The sequence below is a fragment of the Apteryx mantelli genome, chromosome 9, assembly GCF_036417845.1.
Source record: "Apteryx mantelli isolate bAptMan1 chromosome 9, bAptMan1.hap1, whole genome shotgun sequence".
Lineage (NCBI taxonomy): Eukaryota > Metazoa > Chordata > Aves > Apterygiformes > Apterygidae > Apteryx > Apteryx mantelli.
Genome location: NC_089986.1, coordinates 5,334,614 through 5,356,624, shown reverse-complemented (window position 1 = coordinate 5,356,624; position 22,011 = coordinate 5,334,614). Strand labels below are relative to the sequence as shown.

General features: G+C 37.8%; 1 protein-coding gene across 1 annotated transcript in view; it reads right to left on the bottom strand.

Annotated features, from left to right (window-relative positions):
- SERPINI1 (serpin family I member 1) overlaps window positions 1-21,927 on the bottom strand; it is a 50,997-nt gene extending 29,070 nt beyond the window's left edge. Inside the window, exon 1 of the mRNA XM_067301584.1 lies at window positions 21,830-21,927. The gene's annotated coding sequence lies outside the window, so the exon portion shown is untranslated. The remainder of the gene's footprint in view (window positions 1-21,829) is intronic.
- Window positions 21,928-22,011: the final 84 nt, after the last annotated feature.

Genomic DNA, 22,011 nt, shown 5'->3' with positions numbered 1-22,011 from the left:
AACAGCACAGTATCAAGTACTGTGGTATTTAAGGGTCAGTATATGATACCTAAGATGATGAAGAGTCATTTGTTAAGAAATGTTCGGAGCGTACTAAAACCATGTTCTCAAACACATATAGCAAGGCATGTTCCTCAGGATATGTTATGGCCCCGTAACATCAGCAGCTTCTAGAAAACCTGAAAGGAGAACAGTACTGAGAACTCTCACATTGACAATTTCTAACCTTAAACACCAAATGTTTTTAAACTTTCAGAGAACTTGGCACTGAGTCACTAACTTGCTGATGCAATTATGCAAGCCAAAGATATCTTAACTGAGCTTCCTCAAGCATAATCCCTCAGTTCCAATTAAAAAATAAAAAGAGATGCTGAGAGGCTACATCCACAATACTTAAATTTGAATAGCCTAAAGCAAGCATCTAAATCCATGCCTGGACAATTAAGGAAAGGTGGTCTTTTTCAGAAACTACTACTAAGACCTGCAATTGTGTTAACCCATACACAACTTCTACATTTGTTTCTTCTGGCTCTGTTTCTAGAGAAAAGAAAAACTCTAGGAATTCTTTGGCAAAGTGTTTTTATCTGTGACAACTACCATGTGCTTCACAAAGAATAAGCTGTAAATAAGAATACAAAAACCAAGCTCTGGGAAGGAGAAAAATCTTAAGTACTGGAGAATTTGGGGATCCCAAAGGTTCAGAATTGGTGGTCTGCAGGCAGACCTCCTTAGAAGGTCAACAACCAGCTGTGGGTCGAGGGAGAGCCTCAAGGCTAGAAACTGAAATACTGCTTTGGATCTATCTTCAACAGATCAAAAAGGTCTACCTGTCAAGTCCCTTAAAAGCAGCATAACCAGGTGCACAATGATACATATGTGGCTTTCAGTGAGCATTGAGAGTGTACCTCTTGGAATGAGATCACTTGCACGAATGTTGGACTTACGGTAAAGATGCTGACCTCAATTCAGCATTGACAAGAATAAATGTGGCTGAAAGAATGAGTGCATATCATTTCAGAAGCATCAGTTATGCTATTTTGGTATTATATAATAACTCAGTGTATACAGTTTGCATGACAAATTAAAACTCAACATATCAAAAGAGAAAACCAGGAAAACAGTGACTGGATCTCAATTTCTTCTTTTTGTTTTACAAGTAGTTTAAAATTTGAGACATTCTTCTATTCAGAAATGAAATGACTAGATTGCCCACAAGAACAGAATTGTAGCTTGCAGTCCAGTCTTTTAAAACAAATCAAGGAGCAAGAACAACAAAAAGGTTCATATAGGTGTCTCAAAGTTGCCTTACCTTAAAAAAGTTTCCATTGCTATCCCCACTCCCCCAACAATATGGTCAGCACTACTGAATCTGTTTTTGATAACCTAAGATGTTTGCCAGACTCTTTAGATCAACCTTGTGAAGAACCCTGAAAGCTGATTTAGGCTCAGGTCACAACAGCTGCCCAGCAGCTGTGCTTCAGTACACAAGCAGAGACCCGAGAAAGTGCCCAGCAGTTCAAACCTGCTCTTAGGACTGCTTTTACTACGGAGGAGAGACACGCCGAGACGTGGGAGGGGAGGCGAGCCCTTAGTCAAAAGCTCTCTTACAAACCAATTTTGACAAGTTACACTTTCGGATTTTTTTTTTTTCTTTTCAATGAAAAGTCAAATTTGTTACTCCACTTGCAATGAAACCACCACCTAGGGGACATGCTCCAAATGAGACAGTAGCATTTTTTTTCCTCCCTTAGATTTACTTATGGATGGGTTGGGAAAGGAGGGCAGAGGAACAGTGTGATCTGATGCTGTACTAGTCTTTTCTACATCAGAAGCAGCACAGACAGCACACGGCAATGAATTATTTTAGATACAAGAACAACTATTGCCTGCTCTTGCTTGTACTGCAAATTCCCTTATTTACAGTAAGTCACCTATTCTGTTATTTTACTGTGAAATTCAGTTGATCAGCAAGCTCCCAGAAGCTCACTCCCAGCCATAATTTAATTAAAAGGGCAGTAGCTAAGTTTCACCATATGCAGCTGCCAGATGCAATCATTGCAGTTCAAGTCTAAAGGCAACATAACTGCATGTACCAGAGCATAGTTTTATAAGTGATGAAAGCTGTCATTTATGTCACAGACATGGCTGTAATGCATCATGATATTATAGTTTCAGCAGAACCTAAAAATATTAATGCATTTTGCAAAAGCATTTATAGCCAGTAAACTTGGAATACATTTCAAGTGCCTTACACTTTTTCTTGCAACTATTTATGCATAAAAGTGACTTATGTTACATTAAACTACATATTTAGTCGGGCATATATACAAGACCTCACAGACAATTTTAAACCTTAAAACGCTGGAGGACTGAAGGACAACTAATTAGGACTTAAAGGGATGCAAACAGAATAGGGAGCCCTTCACTATTCAGTGATTCTCAGGAATAGAGAATACTGCATGGAAAGTACCTTAAAATTGTTTCTTTGGAAGAGATTTTTGCCAAATTCATTTCAGCAGCCTACCAGCTGACTCAGGAAGTCTTGAAAAGGTCTTTAATAAAATGCAATGAAGAATGATAGTCTTTAAATCACTCCAGAGTACAAGGCATATACTAGTTGTGAAACAGTGCGATTCAAAAAGTTCAAAGCAGATAATTCTTTAATATGTTGTTTAGTCTCCTTTACAAGGACTTCAGAGGGAAAAGGATCAAGCCATGGATATAACTATATATCAAAAAGATTAAGCAAGCTAAAGTGTATCAAGATTTGAGAAAAGGAATCTACGACTTCATAAAGTGAATGCAAGTGTGATATACAAAACAGCTTGCTTTCCTATAAAGCAATGTTGATTGCAAGTCTGAAGCCAATATTGGACTCCATTTACATTTAGGTAATGGCACTATTGTCAAGAGAGCTATTACTCATTTATGTTACCACTACTTAGATCAAAACTGGGTTCTTACAGTACAGAAATCAGATGTACAGATTGCTTTAAAAATAATACGATTTAAGCCTGGAATTAGAAAGTAAATGTTATGCCCAGATTAATTACAAACGGCAACTCATCATTACAAGGATTGCTATTTATAACTGGCAGTCATTGTTTATCTAATGCTTTTCAGCTCCATAGCCCATTTCTATACACAAGATGGAAGACTGCAGCAGCCACAGCGACTGGTGAGCTTCCAGCCAGCTCCAATTACCCTTAGAAACAATTGCATGCATCAGACATTGTCATGACAGCCAGAGTCCCGACAGCCAGCTGACAGCGCGCTAGAAAACACTGGGTCGCAGCAGCTCTCGAGCGCAGCAGCTTGCCAGCACCGCTCCCCAGGCCACCCCAGCAGCCTGGCACCTTCCGCGCTGGCAGCCGGCCTGATGCCGGCCAGGGGAACTGCGCTGGCAGAGGTGCCAAAGCCATTACCGCCCACTGAATAGAGCGGTGCTGGCAGAGCATCTGAAGCTGGACAGGATCTGCAAAGGACTGTTTTTAAAGCTAGTTGAAAGAGATGTTTTGGCAAGCGTGCTGAGCCTCACCAACGCAGCCACAGTTGCTACAAAATCAAAATGAAGCAACCCTTAAAGGTGGTCTTGCATAAAAACTTCAGAGAAAAAGATGAGAAAGAGTCAAAGAAAGGGTATTTATTCTTAATCAGCAAAAGGGAGTCAATCAACATGTACTTAATCAAAATCTGTACCTTTGAGATAAAACCCAACACTAATATGTAAGCTTAACCATTTCAAATATTTCTCTAAGATAAGCACCACAACATCTCTTATAAAATACACTTTTTTTCTGAAAGTTACATAATAAGCTGGCTGCAAAATTCAGCTAGTAGCAGGATTTTTCTCTCTACTTCAGAGTGGAAAATTCCAAACAAGGCATAAAGACTTAACTTTTGATGTGAAGGATGCTGATCACTGATCTTCCCTAAGGAGTGAGAAACACTGAAAGAGCATGTGCAGAAGAAAATTAAACCTCTTCTTTCTCCTGCCCTAAAGTCAATTCTAATTCTTGTCTCTTAGGCTTCATCACAGCTTTCTGCTCTGCTAGTAGTTTCAAATATTTTCATTTACCTTTCTTATCCCAGATTTCTTCAACTTCAAAACTCCGAATTTATGCACCTTCCACTTGGGAGCAGCTCTGCAAATATGGAAAAATGAGAAAGCAACCAGGGCAGCTGTCTGTGGGCCATGATTATAGATACCAGAAAAGGCAATAGTTCAACTTAGGTATCCGGATGCAAGGAAAAAAGCAGTTAACATCAATAGTGGACAGAACTGCCCCTAAAGTCTCCTTTTTTCCCCCCCTCCATCTCCTCATTCAAATCCTTCCTTGCTCTCACTTCTTCCCTAGCATCCATGAATTTACCAGCTTGAAAAGACTGCAGCAGTACTCATACCGTTCTAACCTGATGAGCAGGCAGGATATGAAGGCAACAAACAAATTCAGCACCACCCTATATGTGTTATTTCAATTATTCATCACAGAGAATGTCTGGAACAGCAGCAATTTTAAGGGATAAATAGGAAAGCAGCAAACAGAAGGAGGAAGAGACAGGAACAAAAAAGAAAACAATCCCAGCTGTGCAGCTATCTTGTCCACAAGAGAAGATATGCAACAACTGAAGACAACAAGTACAACTTCCTCAGAGGCAAAAAAAAAAGAAAAAAAGAAAAAGAAAAAAAGGAGGCTCATTTCACTTGGAAAAAAAACACGCAGAATGAAACATAGTCAGATATTCACATCTTTGTTCTGATGGTTTTGTTTATCCCGGCCTTTGAGACCTATGGCTGTTCATAAATCCCTCTTGGCCATCTGCGGACACAACAGTTCAGTGTAGAGTCCAGTACTCAAGCTGTGCCCGGAAGGTGGAATTTGGCCTTGAAATGCACTTTTGTGGATCACTGTTCAAGCCTCATTGGTTTGTGTTTATGAAAACTGATGCTTTTCCAAGCGCTCTATGATAAGCCATTTAAACAACATGTGTATGGAGCTGAATTTGTTTTAATCTCTCATTCTCCCACACAGAGAAGTTTGTATCACATTAGCTCTGACTGGAAATGCTAAAGCACTGCAGACGAGCAAGCAAACATGAAGCACCCAAGAACAATCAATCCACTTCTGTTCTTCACTGGCTCACATCTATGCGATCTCCCTACGGCTGTATGAATGCATTCAGGCTATGTGTCACTCTGAGAATCTTTTTTAAAGGTTTTTAAGAGTGGATTTTTATAATTTTTGAGAACTCCAGTACCTTACAGAAAGTAATCAACCCATATCTAATACACATAACGAAAAACAAATGCTGAAGCCTCATTGTCCCTGCCACACACATGCTTCCAAAATTGTTTTCCAACGAGTCTTAGGTGTTTCCTCTAGGGCTTCCTGTGGTAAGTCAACATTAATTCTATCCTTTGTTAAGCAGGCTATACTACTAACCCCATTTTTTTTTGCATTATATGCTATGATTCATCTGCATGTAATATTTTACATTGGCAGGTAATACATATCCTTGTAAAAAATATTAGGCTAATAATTTTAATGAGCTTGGCTTTGAAAAATAAATAGGTTAACCTGAAGTCCTGTGCCTGCATACAAGCTCTCCAGGGGTTGTCTGAGTTTTAATTCTAAATGAAGAGGTTAAATAAGTGAGGTGGACAGCTGGGCCTCAAAGCAAGAGCAAGCACACGTGCAAAACAGGAATTTTGACCCAATCTGTGTTGACCAGTTCCATTAACATAGCCACATCAAAAGAGATATTTTAAATCATTATACCTCCGCAGCAAACTCATTAGCCAACAATCAGATTGCACTGCATTGTACAGATGTCCCGGAGCTGGTGCAGCTATGTGCTAAATGCTGCTCAAAGCACACTTTTGTTTTTTTAAGTCACTCACTTCAGACCAGTTATTTTACTGGTTCCAATCACACCCCAACAATACATCAACTCCAGTCACACAGAGCCTGTTAACCCTCAGAGAAGCACGCAGAGGTCAACTACACACTCGTGGGAATTAACACCAGACTGCATACTTCAGCCACCTCTACACCTCATCATCAGAAAAACTATCACCTTAATACACTGCATACTCTGTTTAAAATTATGGTTAGCTCTGAGGGACAAAAGCAGGCATGGTGAACTTAAACTGAGAAACATTATTTATGGATGGTATGAAATTATCTGCTTAAATGAAGTTCTTAATTTATTTCTTCTCTGTTCAAAATCATTCAACATGGGATATAAAAGCACTCTACGTGAAGAACACTGCTCAAGAATTTGTTGTTTTAAGCAGCAAACTGCCTGTGTACAGGTGGAAGCAATTTATCTGTATCAAGTGCCTAATCCTGTCTGACATTCAGTAGCATGGATTCCTGCATGGCTTAAAGAGCAAACAGTAATCAGCTGAGACATCAGCTTGGTGCTTGTCTTTATAAAAAGAGAGAAAGAAGCTGACCACAGCAAACATCAAGTTGTAAATGGGACACATCTCTTCTAGCTCCCAGAGTCCTTAGTAACCTAACCCATTAATAGTAATGGAATAAAAGGTTAATAAATGTTTTTTCCTGATGCTAATTAAAAAAGCTAGACTTAAAACAGTACAAACCTCACTGCACAGAAAAGGTCATAAAATTTGCACGCACTTACTGTAGTTACCAAATTCAATACAAATGATGTCAGACACAAACACGCACTTGCTTTGCCTAGGTAAGATTTAAATGTATGTCTCTATATATCCAGAAATTAATAGCCTAACATTTGTTTTCCCAAGATTCACTAGGTTTCAGGAGTTGTTACTATATATTAGGAGGGGCAACAAAAAGCCTAGTAAGAAAAAAATGGATTAAGAAAAACTCAGTACAGCAAGACCTGAAAACACACTATCACAGCTGCAATTACAAGCCTGAATGGTCACAGCTGATCCCTAACCTCAAGCACTGCTTACATTCCCATTCAGTGAGTCTGCATTAGAAAAAAAAAGTTTTGTGACCTTATTAAACAAACAGTTCCATGTACTTTTTAAAGGTGCTACTAGTCTAACCTGTAATATAGAGTCAGACCATGACGTGACAAAGTTAGAGCATTAACTATCTCAAAGTCCTCAGGTTGTTCACATATTCCTAGGTCTCACCACTGTCTTTTGCTGAAGTGTTTCAGGAAGAGGACTACAACCATATTCACCTGCTATTGAACATATGCCACTCACCAGTCCCTCTAACAGTTGTTGAGCTTAAATTCCCATTTCTTGGGGAAAGTATTTCCCTTTAATATCCAGATCAAACTGTGGATGTCTCAGATAATTAGTTTTATGATATTATTGATGAATTGCCAGAAAAAGAGGTCTAGTTGGTTATTGTGAAATGCAAGATTAGTGAAAGCTTATTGTGAAAGGCAAGTAGTGCCTTTCGAAAAACCAAGAGCATTTTTTCCCATCAAAGTGATTTTCTCTTAAGCTTGATGGCCGTTCCAGTCCAGCTATAAATTCTTTAATGCAGGTGCTTATTTCTGTAATTTGATTAACAATGATGCCAGTTGAAGTGGTCAAGTATTAAAGTGACATGGATTTAAAAAGCTCAGTTTTGCCAGTTTAGGGCTGTTTTATTCTGGTTCCTGTCTTTCATATCCATACAGGAGTGAAAAGCTAAAGAAGGACTTAAAATAGTATTCAGATTCCATACTTACAGTGGATGGGACAAGAACCGTGTCAAATTGCAGTAACAAAGCATCAGGCTAGATTATAGTGATGGCATTTTACTAATAAAGACAATGAAACTCTGGAATAGATTGCCTAGGGAAGTCTATAATGTTCTTAAAGAGATCTAGTGGTAGACAAACATGTCACAAGTGAAGATGTGGTTGACCATACATTGGGAAAGTGGATAAACTAGATGAATGAGTTTCAAATTCCCCTTATACAGCATACACATCCCCATGCCCTATATGCTGAAAGAGATTTTTTAAATTTATATATACACACACACATATATGCACATACATATGTGTATGTACACCCCCAACCATATACATTCTCTTGTCCGTATACATTCTCATATGCATCCCATAGATCCAGTTTAAGAACCACTGAACTACATCCCTCTAAATACTGAAAGATAGAGCTGAAAAGAGGCTTTTTTTAGGCTAGTTAGTAATGACCTCACATGGAAGGGGGATAAGAGGAAGGGCAAGAGAAAAAGGCTATCTAAACCTGCTCCTGATCTATGCTCTATGCATAATTAAACAATTGTAAAGAAAGAAAAAAAAAATCAAAAAATGTCTCAGCATATCTTTCAGTTCAATGCTTACAGGGTTCCTTTGGCAATGTGGGCAAGTAAGGTTCATATCTCTGAGTGAGGTATGAAAACATTGAAGTAGTCACTGTTTTATGAGTTTTATGGATGGCATATAACCCCCCCCCCTTATGAATTGAGTTCTGTTTACTATGCACCTTTGCTTTTATTTAAAAGGCCTGAAAAAATTAGTTTTCCCCTATGCTTGAACTAATATTCAGAAAAATATTTCAAAACATCTCAGCAATTTTTTTTTGTTTAGCCTCCCAACCCACAGGGGGAAAAAAAAAGTTGATTACATAACCCAGCTGTGCATCTAATGTCCCAGAACCAAATCACTGCATGTCCAAAGGAGGCACATTAATAAACATTTTATCTTGCTTTATAAAAAAACATGGTTACCATTTTTCAATAAATGAAGCAATCAGCAACATTACCTTATCAGCAACATGATACTTTTCATACCTTATGAAATTGGAACACATGGCAAAACCCACTTGAACCCAACTCAAACGCCAGTTTATTGTGAGCACATCCTCTTTTTATTTCCACATATGACATCAACATTCAGGGCCAGATTTCTGAGAGCACAGCACACCACAGCTCAGCTGAGAGCAAGCAGAAACAGCCAAGCACTTGAAAAACCAAGTCTCTATTCTGGCGCCTGAATGGGAGATAAATATTCCAGAAAATACTATTCCTAATCAGTGTTTAAGTAATTTTGTAAAACTAGCCTTTAATTGACACACCTGTTTCCAATAATGCAAGAGAGATTTTTGACCTGGTATCAGCTGACAGCACTCCATTAAATTGTCATTGCTCACTGAAGATGCATTTCAGCTGAAAAATCTGGTCTATTCTTCTTTAATAGATTTAATAAATATGGATTCAATTCAGTACTCCATTACAGATACCACCTTTTTCGTATATAAATTGAGCCCAAAGGCTAATTGTGCAAGCTGAAAGCTTATCAGAGTAATAACTTTTATTCAGATTAAAAGGTATTTTGCATATTTTATCATGTCAATTTATCTATACAGAACTCATGTCCAGACAAACCTGTGTCACACATGGATGGGAACTGTCTGCCAGTTAGAGTTGAATTCTGGAATAACTGAATTAACCAATAAGGTGCACTAACAAATAACTTACCATTAGTAACTATATTTAAAAAAAGTGCATATGAACAAGGGGAAGCCAAAATAGTACTTCCCCTCCCTATAGTCAACTGGCATCTTAAGAAAAATTCAAAATATTGGGAAAACAGCAACAATCTCTCTCGAAAGGATGTCATTAATGTCTTCATACATGACCCTTTTAGTCTTCTCACACATTTGGTCCTCCTTTTTTTCCCTCCTCGCCTCTCCAATTTGTCTGTAGTTAACTGGCTGGAAGAACTTCCAGGCTTGGTATTGTTCAGGTCTACAGAAATCTGAGCTTACAAAAAAGTGGAATTTTCTAGCACACATAAGAACCACTGAAAAGTAAAAAGCTTTAGCCACTAAGTAATTCTTACATTTCGAAAGTCTCATCCTTAACAGATAAATTATAATGAAAAATGTGGTATACAGGAAAGGCTTCAGCAGATTAAAAAAATACTGAAAGAGGAGTACATGCTATTAGATTTAAAAGATAATCATATAACTACTAGCAAAGGGGAGGAACAAATAAGAAAAGAGATTTAAATAAGAAGTAAAATTAGATGGGAAAAAATAGCTAAATGGTATTGGTCAGTTACATATCTGATTAATTTTAGATCATCAGTTAAATTTCTTCTAAAAATATTTTGAAAGAATGGCTGATGGCCTACAACAGCTTAGACAACAGTTGTTAAATACTACATAAAAAGTGTTTAAAAAGGAAACAGTCAGAAGAATTTGTGATTTCACCCACCTCACTGAAAGTTAACTTGTTTACTTTATTTCTAGAAGTGACCACTCAAATGCAGTATAAAGCTACTTTTTTGTTTAATGGTCAAATTTTTAACCACTGTGCGCACTATACAGCACCTTGCTCTGAAAAGTCCTCCATCAACTTAAATGAGCTCATGTATAGAGAAAGATATTAAATTCAGATCTACAATGGAAAAGGCTGTTTTGAAGGGGAAGCTGTGCATGCATAGAACAGCAGGCTGAAACATTTCAGGCTATACTCAAGCTTGCTCTTCAGATGAAGTCACATTTTAAGTCCCTGTATGATCTGTGTTATTTATTTGGCAGTAGGCATGAGACTGAAAAAATGTGAACAGCTTATCAATCAAGATGATGGATGAAGAGTCCCTAAGCAATGTAAATAAATTCCCATACCAGTCATTTTAAGAAGTCATCATTTCACATGTTTTACTTGCTATCTGTTTTCTGATGTTCTTGAATATTTACCTCTATTTGGATATTAAGGTTTTACTTTTCTGTTTCTCTAGAAAAGTCATAAAAGGACAAAGGTCTATAGTACTGCTAAAAAAACCCACACCACACAAACAACAAACAAGCACATGTATAACAACCTATAGTATACTCAAGTTGTTTGGGCTAGACTAGACCAAATTCATATTTACGTATTTAATTTTGCTTGCCTGCCATAAGATGTTCCAGAAGTGCCAATTCCTGGAGAATTCAAGTGCTGATAAGTGTCACGTAAAGTAGGCCTACATGTTTTCAAAACCATTGAAACTTAGAGAATACATGTAGAAATACTAATGCTAAGACTCTACCCCAATAGGCAACTGTGCATCTCAGTCATTCAATACATAAGTATTTAAGAAGTTTCCTTTATGGACTACAAAGCATTGCAGTACTGTGTATTTCAAGTCCAAGACCCATTAAAGCCAAATGAAAGACTTCAATTCTACCATATTTTGCATACGTGGAGCCTGTGTGTAAGCATAAAAAACCTTTCATAAGTTCATAAAATTCTACTTTTGTAATAAAAAAGTAAAGTATATTTGAGGTGAAGTAACCTTTCTGCAACAGCAACACAATGTACAAAGCAGAAGGAGTGAAAGCAAACATCTTGGGTTGCTGATACAGGAGAAATTTAGATACGGAGTGGATGTTTTATGAAACATGGGCAATAAAAGAGAAAAACCCCTGATGTCAACTTGATCTTTAATACTACAAAACAGATACAGCCTAGTGATTTTATCTCAGCAACCTGATGCCTTTATTCTGGGTTATTGTTCCACTTTTAAAGCACTACTGAAATACCACCAAGCTGTAGGCTTCCCTCCAAACACTGACCTAGCTGCATCCTTCTTGTTTTGAAGACAGATAAAATAACTGTAAATTGTTATGTATTAGGTGTAGACTAGTAAACCCTAATATTTCTGTTATGAATGAAAGGGGCAAAAAAAATCCTACAAAGGAAGCAAAAAATTAGTACTTTTCCTGCCATACAGACATGATAGCTACAGTATAATTTAACATTTTAAAGGGCTTTATGAATTGTTTGGCAAGTTATCTTCTCAAGTGCAAGTCTTAACAAAATGTATGCATCAGCCTTTGATATGCTTAGTTTGAAACAGAAACATGCTATCAACTCATCAGTTAATCACTTCTAACATATTAGAACATAGGAAGGTCTAAATACCAACTTATATACTATGTATTAGCGTTTGTACTACCCATTTGCATTGTCAGATATAATAATGCCAAGATTTTTGAAAAACATCATATATAAAGCAATTGCTATCTAATAGCAGTATGACACCCTGTTACTAGAAACTTCAAAAACTAACACAGTGGTTCATCCAGTACATGTACACAGGATTAACCCAAGATAAGTCTCAATTTTCAGTCTTTCAGAATAACAGATATTTATTAAAAAAATCTTCCTGCCAAAATCTTATTCCCACAGAAACAGTTCTCAGGTGGATCTGTTTCAGAGGCTACAGCCCAATACTACTCATGGCGTGAAACATTCTAAAATAAATTTAAAATGTACCAACAAGAAAAATAAGTGATTTCCTTGAGCGCTTCCATAGCTTGCATAAAGACATCAATTACCATAGCTTGTCATCTAAATTAATGATTCACAGTGATGGATTATTCATGCAAGTTGGTCAGCTGAATATTATATTTTGACTCTAGGGAAAAAGTATAACATGTCTTAATTAACTATGTTTTGTATAAGCTAAAGACAGTCAAAAATATTTTATTATTGTAGTCGACCAGGTAAAATACAAGAATATAAGATTAGCAGCAGTTTAAGGGTAAAAAAAAAAAAAATCTTCAGCAATCTCCATAATCCATATTTAAGGTGAATTAGCCTTATATAGCAAAAGCATGTTGCCTCAAGTAATCTAAAGTAGGTCTAAATTACTGTTTAAGGAATATGGGTTTTTAAATGAACTGACTTCAGCTCTACTCCATTTAAGCATGGAAAAAATTTAAATTTCATGTTAGCACGCTGTCTTCTGCTGTATCCACAGATTTGTAAGACTTCAACGATGAAACAACTCCTTGTTTCAAAGGGGTATCAAGTATTTTCATAGCCTTGACTGAAATTCCACTCAACACTGAATTTTTCTATGAGTGAATATGTTATCTCTTAAACACATTTTGTAAAGGAATATAGTATTCTAATGGTCTCCTGTAGTCTCTTGAATGTATGTAACACAAATCACGAATAGATATGTACACTACACAGCTTTGATCAGGGCAGTACAAAACATCTCTACAATTCACAAACACAGTATCTAGGATTTACAACTGCTATCTTTTGGACAAAGTGTTATTCAACAATTGCACAGAAAGATTTACAAAAATACCCTCAGGAAATCTATAGTACCATTTATCCTTAAAGTACCTAGTATGATCGATCTGATATCTCTAAGAAATCTACACCAAGCTGCTCTCGGATAGTAAAAATCACCACGCTTGAAGAATATTATGCCACCTAGATGCTTACACAGTTATTATATGCAACATATTAAAGCTGTTAAAAGCATTATCACATTCAAATTGACCTTTACCATTTAATGAACCAGATGCCTCACAATCATTACAATCTTCTTTATTTTATGCTGGAGAAATGCAGGTTAAGTAGATTAAATAACCAGTCCCAAAAAAGGTGGAAAAAAATCCCAACAAGCTTTTTTTTCCTTCTATAACTAGGCTATCCATTAGTGTCACTTTTTTCAGCTTCCAGAACAATCCTAGAGCCCAATATAATCCCTGAAAGCAAAAGTCTATTTTGTTCTTCTCTTAGTGCTTCGGTTACATTTCTGAGGATTCTTCTTAAGCCCCACAATTCTTAAGGAATTAAGTAAAAACTCAAAGAATGGATAGTTCCATAGATAAAGATTATTCCAAGTTATCACAAAGAAATGAGAAATATTTAGGAAGGTATGTTAAATATTAGTTCAGTTAGTCTCTGCCAATCCCTAAATGAGAAGCAGTAGTAATACTTACTATCATACACCTACCTCTTTAGTGCTCTCACTGCAAGTAGAGATACTATGGTATTAGATGGACCTAGCTCCTTGTAACAATTTCTACACGCAGATTTGGACCTATGCTGCTTGCTTCGCCTTCCAAATAATACAAGATATGCGAGTGTTCTCATGGAGAAATATGCTTCCAAAACTTCAAGAGTTTATTTTCATTGTAAATAAGTGAAAGCTTGTCCTCTTGAAGCTAACAGGTATTTCACTGTCACTTCATATTTGAAGACCTGGCATCAGTTATATCAAACTAACAAGTGTTCTGTTTTGATACCATAAGCAGGTTTTCCTCACTCAGACTTGTATATAAAAGTTTTACCAACAGCTTTTTTTTCCTTTCATACATGCCATCCCCACAAAATAAATCTACGTATAGTTAATTTCTTTCTCTTTCATTGATGCAAGTTCTCCATCTGCCCTGCCATTACATATATCCCATAAGACATCTCTGCTTGCTTCTTTTTCTTAGTATCTTCTCATAAATCTAGTATTCTGTTTTCCTTATTATTTCAACATGTGCACTGCAGGAATAGCAGATGGAAACTGCTAGCTACAGATAATGCTAAGAAGTAGCTTCTGGACAAGTGGAGACTCCAAAAGCTCTAAAATCCACATGTTTGTGCTACCATATTTTCTATAAATCAGACATTGGGGAAGACTAATCAACTAAAAGCTCTTCCGTACAGGAAACAGAGAACAAGCACGGCTAGGGTATGAAGTGACTACACAGGTGATAGTGAATTCAGAAGTTGCATTCAGACATGCGTGGCACATGCCTTGAGAACCTGTCCCTAGGAGAAAGAATGGGAACACCTACAGCTATGAGCCACCACAAACATTGTTTCAGACTCTTTAGTTCCATCAGATATTGTTCAATTAAGAACATTCCTTCATACCCATCTTAATTTCCAATAGGTATTTAGAGCTCTTTATACATCTGAGCCAGAGTTTGTCAGATAAGGGGCAGGGGGAAAGAAGTTACTCACCAGCTATTCAGTGGCATGCACTTGTCTCTGGCTTATAAACAGACTTTCATTCAATAATGAAATCACTTTGTTTAATAGTTTACTGCAGTGTTAGGAAGGTAGTAGTGGAAGACAGTAAAATTACTCCTGCTCACTCTAAAAAGTAAGCCACAGCGAGTACACCCCATAGTTTGCTTCCATGCGATGGCACTTTCAGATGGCAGAAGTAAGGAGGCGGGCAGTGCTCCGTGGACATTAAAAGCAGTAGGGACTCATACGCACACACTGCAGGAGCACAGAGCGCAAAGGGCACAGCAGAGGAAATGCCAGAGCACATGTAAACAGGTCTGTACAGCTGTATCTGGGTGCCAAGGGAAACTTAAAACAGAAGAGAAGATGAAGGAGGGCTCAGCTGACACAGAGGAATGACTTAGAACAAAGTCAAAACATCCTTTCCAGACTTCAACTACTATCAGCTACTGACAGCGCACAATCCCTATCCTATGATACTTGCACACCTCACAACAATACTGCAGGATGGAAATGAGATCTTAGCAACTTGCCCAAGACCAGCACATTAGCATTGCATTAAAATGATTTGAGCTCTGCCTCCCTTTGCTTCCCCCCACCTCCAACTCCTCAAAAAAGTTCTCATAGACACTATGCTATCCTCTGCTTCCCAGCTCATCAATTTGCAGACCTCCACTAATAACAGCTTTGGACAGAGAAAAATGGGAGATAAGATATTGCTGAGCAGCAGAAGAACAGATGTAGAGACATGATTTCTGCGACTGGACTAATCACTGCCAGAGTGTCATAGGACAAGGGAAAAAGAAGGTGGACTGTAGAGCACACGGTGCCGAAATAAGACTTTTTTCTGGTCAGGTCACAGACATGTAGAAGTATAGATCTTTATGTGCCCAAAGCCTATTCTGTGATCTTCAACTCAGATGTCAGCTTTGCTAAGTGTTACCGGAATCTTTATTTTAGAAACATGGAGACAATTTTGTTTTTCACTTTTTTTAAACACCTGCTGTCTGAAAATTATTGCAAATAAACAAAACAAGGAGGTTTTTATTCACCATATGTAAGTACACATGCTTTTAAAAATAAAATAGAACTGCAACAGTGTTTTAAAAGTCCACATCCAGTTTAATAAGAAAATAGTTTATTTCCCTTTAGTACTTGTAGGAAGCATTAGACATCTTTCGACTCCCACTAATTACTTTGGTTTTGGCAGACACCAGTGTTGCCTCCTCCTGCTTTTTGAATAAATCTGAAATTAACAACTCAAACTGACATATTTACAGTAAAAATAACTTGGCTTCCCTCTCATCTTCCTCCCACCTCTTTGCCAGATGAAAAGGGTATCATGCATCTACAGTCTTTACCAACAATCTTTCAGGTAGAGACCTAGGTATCTCATTTACAACAACAGGATGTCAAGTTGAGGATCTGATATTACAGTCAGTTGCTCAGATGGTCTTAGCTTTTGATTATTATTTTTAAATAGTTTAGAAACTAGAGAAAATGCTTTATATAAAAAAAGATATCCAAGAAAGAAAATATGGGTGGCTTCAGTGAACTCAAATTGTTATGTGAAGTACACAATCAGGAAACACTCCAATAACTGCTTTAGTTTAAATGTTGAGGAAAAAAGCTTTCCAAAAAGACAGTTTTACTGTACCAATTAAAAAGATACATCTTAAATCTTTAAACCTGCTTTAATTCTAACTACAGCTTATATAAACAAGATGTACACTGGAAAAGCTGGGGCAGAGAACATTACCTCAGACTTGGAAGCAGTAGTTACTGGAAAATGAGATTTTGCTATATTGCCAAGGAAGGAGGCAGTCTCCAGTGGTTAAGTAATAGTGAGGCAATCAGACAGGCCGTCCTTAGCAAAACATCTGTGCTCCTAACATTACCTTGGCATGTTGAGGTCAGTTAAAAAAAAAGAACAAACAAACAAGCAAACACACAACATTCAAAAGTATAAGGCCAGGTTCTATGGTTTACTCCACAAACTCCGCAGGAGAATCAAGAGGTGGAATGGAATCTCTCCTCAAAAGGCTGAGATGCAAAATGCAGCTAGGGAGCAAGTGTTTGGGCAAATTATATTATTGGCAAGGTAACTGAAGTGTTTGCTTTCCTGCGCTGTCTAAGCAAGCTTCAAGGAATAACATTGGAGAAAACAAAACAAGTCTTAAATATGTTGTTAAAAGAAGACAGAAAGTGAAAATTCTCCCTTCTCAAATATGGAAATCCCCCAAACCCAGTACACATACAAAAAAATACGGATGGAAAAAACAGATGAACACAAAATCACAGAAACTGAAGTTCTTCAAGGCTTGGAAAGACCATTCCTAGTTTAATATACAAACACAAGCACTTGTTAAAATATATATCTATATCTATATATATATATATCTCCCACTGCGCATATGGTAATTTCAAAGTTTCAGTCCTGATAGGCATCAGGATCTTTCTAGAAGCAGCTAATTGTCCATTAGTCCCATCAAGGTCATTGTGAGTATAGATTTCTCAGACATACACAGTAGATTAGAAACACTTCGCACTATTAAGCAATTACTTGTTTAGATGTAACGGTAATGCTGTAAAACTGCAGAGCTGGAGTACATGAATAAAGGGAAAGATGTTTTCTGACTAATAGCTCAGCTATTTGGGTAAAACTGAATGCAACCACAGTGTTAACTTTCTTCTTCTGGCAGGAATATTATTTGTCATTATTATTTCTTCCTGAAAGAACAGTCTTAAGACCTGAAAAATATTTCTCACGTGTTATTGTAATTTTTAAACACTTGGCTAAGACACAAATCCTTTATAACACAGAAGGTCAAGTCTTATTAACCTAAAAGCCAGATGCATTTAACTCATTAGCTTTTATCAATACAAATTTTTCTTTTCCTGTCCCATAGCTACAGTTGCTTCACAATCATGCTAAAATACCAAAATATAAGTGGACAACTCATTCAGTTTACATCAGATTAGCTACAGTCTGCAGTTTTCACAATCATTAGCTTTGAAGTACATTAAACAAAGCAGGATGTGACCTTACACACCTCATAAGAACTCCTTATCACACATTTTAAGGCCACCAAATGAGATATTATTCAGAATTTTTCAACATCAAAACAGGCAGAAAAGAACATAACTGTTGCACAGCAAAAAGATAGTAGGTATTGGCCACATGGCCAAGGACTAGCTACTTCTAAATGCTGTATCTGGGTTGAGGGAGCTACAAGTAGAATGTGTGCACTTGTATGTGTGCAAGAGAGACTCACACAGAAAACAAAATGAAGCCTTTGATTTTTGAGGCCACGCAATCTAGTGTTGCTTTACTTTTTAGCAAAATGCACAAGATACCTTAGTATCTACATGTATATTTAGTACAATGTGTGATTAACTTTAGAAATAGAATTTTGGGGAGAGAAAATGAAGAAAGATCACATCATTCTTTCAATGAAGGCAGGAAATTTAGGAGTTTTCATACAGCAACAGCAATTCATCCAACTTATGCTCTCATAGTATTGTTATCTTAGAGACACTTAAATCCCATAATAACCATATTAAGCTATTTAAGGTATAAAAGAAACTGAATATACTCCTAATGTGATTGATACAGTTTGTTTACATCTCTGCCTTTTTGTATTGCTTTAAATATTAAATACCAAGTGCAAACGGAAGAACTATTAAGTTACATTATGTGAATGATAACAGAGAGCAAAATAGAATCTATATTCCTCATTTTCAATTGTGTTAATATCTTCAGGGGAAAGGAAACAAATGCCACAAACATTCACCTTAGGTTGTCTCTTAAGACGCTTCGTGTAATTCTGTAGACAAGTGTTAGATCTGTCTTAAGTTAGAGGCACTGAAAGTCAGAAGTACAGTACTGTATGGCATAGCCAGCCACAGAGCAAGTTTGTCCAGTCCCCTGCATACACATTCATACACTTGCAATATGAGATTGCTCTGAGCAAAACTGGATTATATGGCTCACCAGTTACATAAGTAGGCCCTCTCCCCTGCAGATATCAAAACAATTGAAAATAAAGAATATAGAATCTATTTTACTTTTGGTAATCATTTACATAACAAATAGTTCTGAATAGCTTTCCATTCATGGATAGAACTCACTTATCTTATGGCAAAGTTAAGATAAACCTTAAGGCTGCTTCTTTTTCTCTTAAAAGGAAAGTTTGGGTTGCCTTTTTCCTTCCTAATTCTTTAAGTCACATGAGCTTGCGATACCTAACTACTCATTACTGAGAATACCCATATATTTGATAACCAAAATTAAAATCACCAAACAAGGGAGATCTTTTGGGGCTTTCATCAGAGAAAAGTGATTCAAAAGATTAAACGGCATTCTGTCCACCATTACCCTCCCTGTACAGGGGGATTTGGGATCTCTAGAACACACCCACGCATTTTACAATGCAGCAGAAATTTAAAGACTTCCTGCTGTGTCTTTAGATTTCAGGTTTCTTTTTAATTCCAATTCTCTCTCTTCCCCCACTCTCCATCCAATACAATTGAAACCAAACCAAGAAGAGGCAGAAGAAGAACCAGCCCCTTCATAAGTTTCAACCTTGCTTGCTCTCCTTGTTGAGTCCTGCAAGCCCTACTTTCAGCTTTCCATCAAAACACGTAATTTTTCTTTTACACTTTGCTAATTCCAAATTCCCTTTTTGGAGGATATGAAGAAAATAACTTGGAAAAACGTGGTATTTTTAACTTCATCTTGTGTCATGTAAATATTTCTGTTAGCTACATGCCTTTCTGAAATTTAATTACACAGCTGATACTAAAGTTGGCTTGAATTGATTTTTTTCCATGAACAATTTAGCTCCACAAATTTTCTTTTTTCTTTCATCTTCCCCACATAAGTTAGAAAGAACAGAATGAAGAAAGCTGTACCTTAGGTAAATCACTCAGATTTTCAAACCTCTAACAAAGATATAACCTAGACCACAGAAGTACACATTTGTTGTGGTATAAACATACCTTAAAGCTTGCATTATTAAGGAAAGGGGTTATTTAATACAATACCCAACCCTAACCTGTACCCTTAAAGAAAAAGCCCAACAACAACCCTTCCTTCTCCCTCCCTCACCTCCTAGAGGATAACTCCCCATCACACTCAAGCAAGCTTACAGCTACAACAGCTCTGAAAAATATGAAGGAAATGAAAATAGCAAAGTACAAATCTAGTCCAAGACCTCACTGCTTAAAAGAGACAGAACCTGGGAAATACAAAACTGATAGAGGGATATAAATAGTTCAGTAGAATATTCTATTTTAAAAACTAGTACCACTACAACTGTATGAAGTTTTGTAGCTTTATTTTAAAACACTGATTTCACTGAAAGGATAAAATATCATAGACATGCATATACATCAATCTATGAGATGACATTTTGGTAAAGTCTCTCACCTAAGCAGGGTAGCATAGTTTTCCATCAAACTAAAGTACTGGTCATATCAAAACTGATAGAGACTGATAAAGACTTGGGGAATCAAAGATAATAGGCAATTAATGAAACAGTTCACACACATTATGCAAGTTATATGACTGGTCCTTTAATGACAAGATATATTAAATATTTGATATATTGATCATACATAGATCCGATTAAAACAAAATAAACTGGTGGAGGAAGGGGAAAAATCTGTACACATAATGAAGCACAACAATTCAGGCATCTTTCTAAGAGTTCTTACTTACCCATGTGAAGCATATGTTAACGTATGTGGGTATGTGTACATGATATGTATGTTCAGATAGACAGATGTCAAAGTCTTCCCACTTTGCCATCTCACTGCTGCTAGAAGTTACAGACAATGCTTCATAAGTTTAATCAGTTGCATATTCATTCACCTGTTTGCATCAGATTGTGTGTCTTGTTAATATTAGGCCATACTAGCCAATATTAATAATAAAAAAAGTCTTCATACTGATGTAATCAAATGCAGATACAAACCCAAAACTGAGTTACACACTTCAACAATATTGAATTCTTTTTAAATACAATTAAAAACTTTTAAACTAAAGCTTTTCAGTAACACAATTATCTCCAGCAAATAACATGCAAGTTCATTTAAGTTTCCTAATAAACAAAAAAGTTAAATACTCTGTATACTTCTACAGTTTTTTGAGCACTGAAATGCTTTACAATGTTATTATAAGTAAAAGGGAGGCTACCATATGATTAAAGCTGTAACTTCTGCTTTTAGACACAAAAGGATTATTCATAGTCACAAATTTCATAATAAACACAGTCATGGGTCAAGTGGTCAGGACATGCAAGTGTTCTGACTGGAAACGGAAAGAGTAACTGCTGTATGTATCCATATAAAACTGTATACAAAATCTTCATGCATAACTGACCCTGCCTTGGGACTAGGAGATGGCCAGATAATTCTTTAAAATATCTATCAATCTTTTTCCTTATGATTTTTGACCAAAAAAAAAACCCCACCAAAACTCGTGTCTCAAACACGGGAAGCCCATCGAAAAAAGGCTTCAGAAGTATCGCTCTAGCTGGGCAGCTAGCAGAAAAGTCACACAGACCTGTATCATATTACTCTCTCCGGCATGAACGAGTTCTAAAGTACTGCTGCAACACTCATCGCAGAATTACTCGGAAATAAAGCGCCCGTGCTCAAATAAAGACGCTGCTCAGGCGGGCTGAGACTCTCCTCAGAGGAACGACTCCTGTTTCCACCGAGCAGAGTGAACACGCTCGCAGGCGCCACAGGCGGGTGCAGACGCGCCCAAAGGGTGATTTGACAGCAGCAGGTTTTTATTAATTTTTTCCCCCCTTCCTCTCTCTCCTCTAAGTTCTCCTATCGGCGGGGAAACACCTTCCTCCCTCGCCGCCGCTCGCCCCGCCGCGGCGGGAGGGAAGGCGGCGACGCGCCGGCGATGCCTCCCCTCAGGCGCCAACGGACGGGCTCGCGCGGGGGCAACCGCTCCCCGCGGCCGTTACCGCCGCCGCGCTCCTCCCAGCGCGGAGAGCCTCCCACGACCTACGGGACAAAACCACGCTGGGAAACCGCCGCCCCCCTCCCCGGGGCGCCGGCAGGGAAGGGACGAGCACACTCACCGCCCCGGTGCTCCGGCCGCCGCGCCCCCGCCCCGCCAGCTACCGGGACACCCGCCGCTCCGCGCTCCGCCGCGGAGAGTGTTCGCAGCGCTTCAGCCACCGCCTAGATACTCTCCCGCCCCGCCCCGCCCCGCGGAGGCCACGCCCCTCCGCCCGCCCCGCGCTCCGATTGGGCGCTCCCT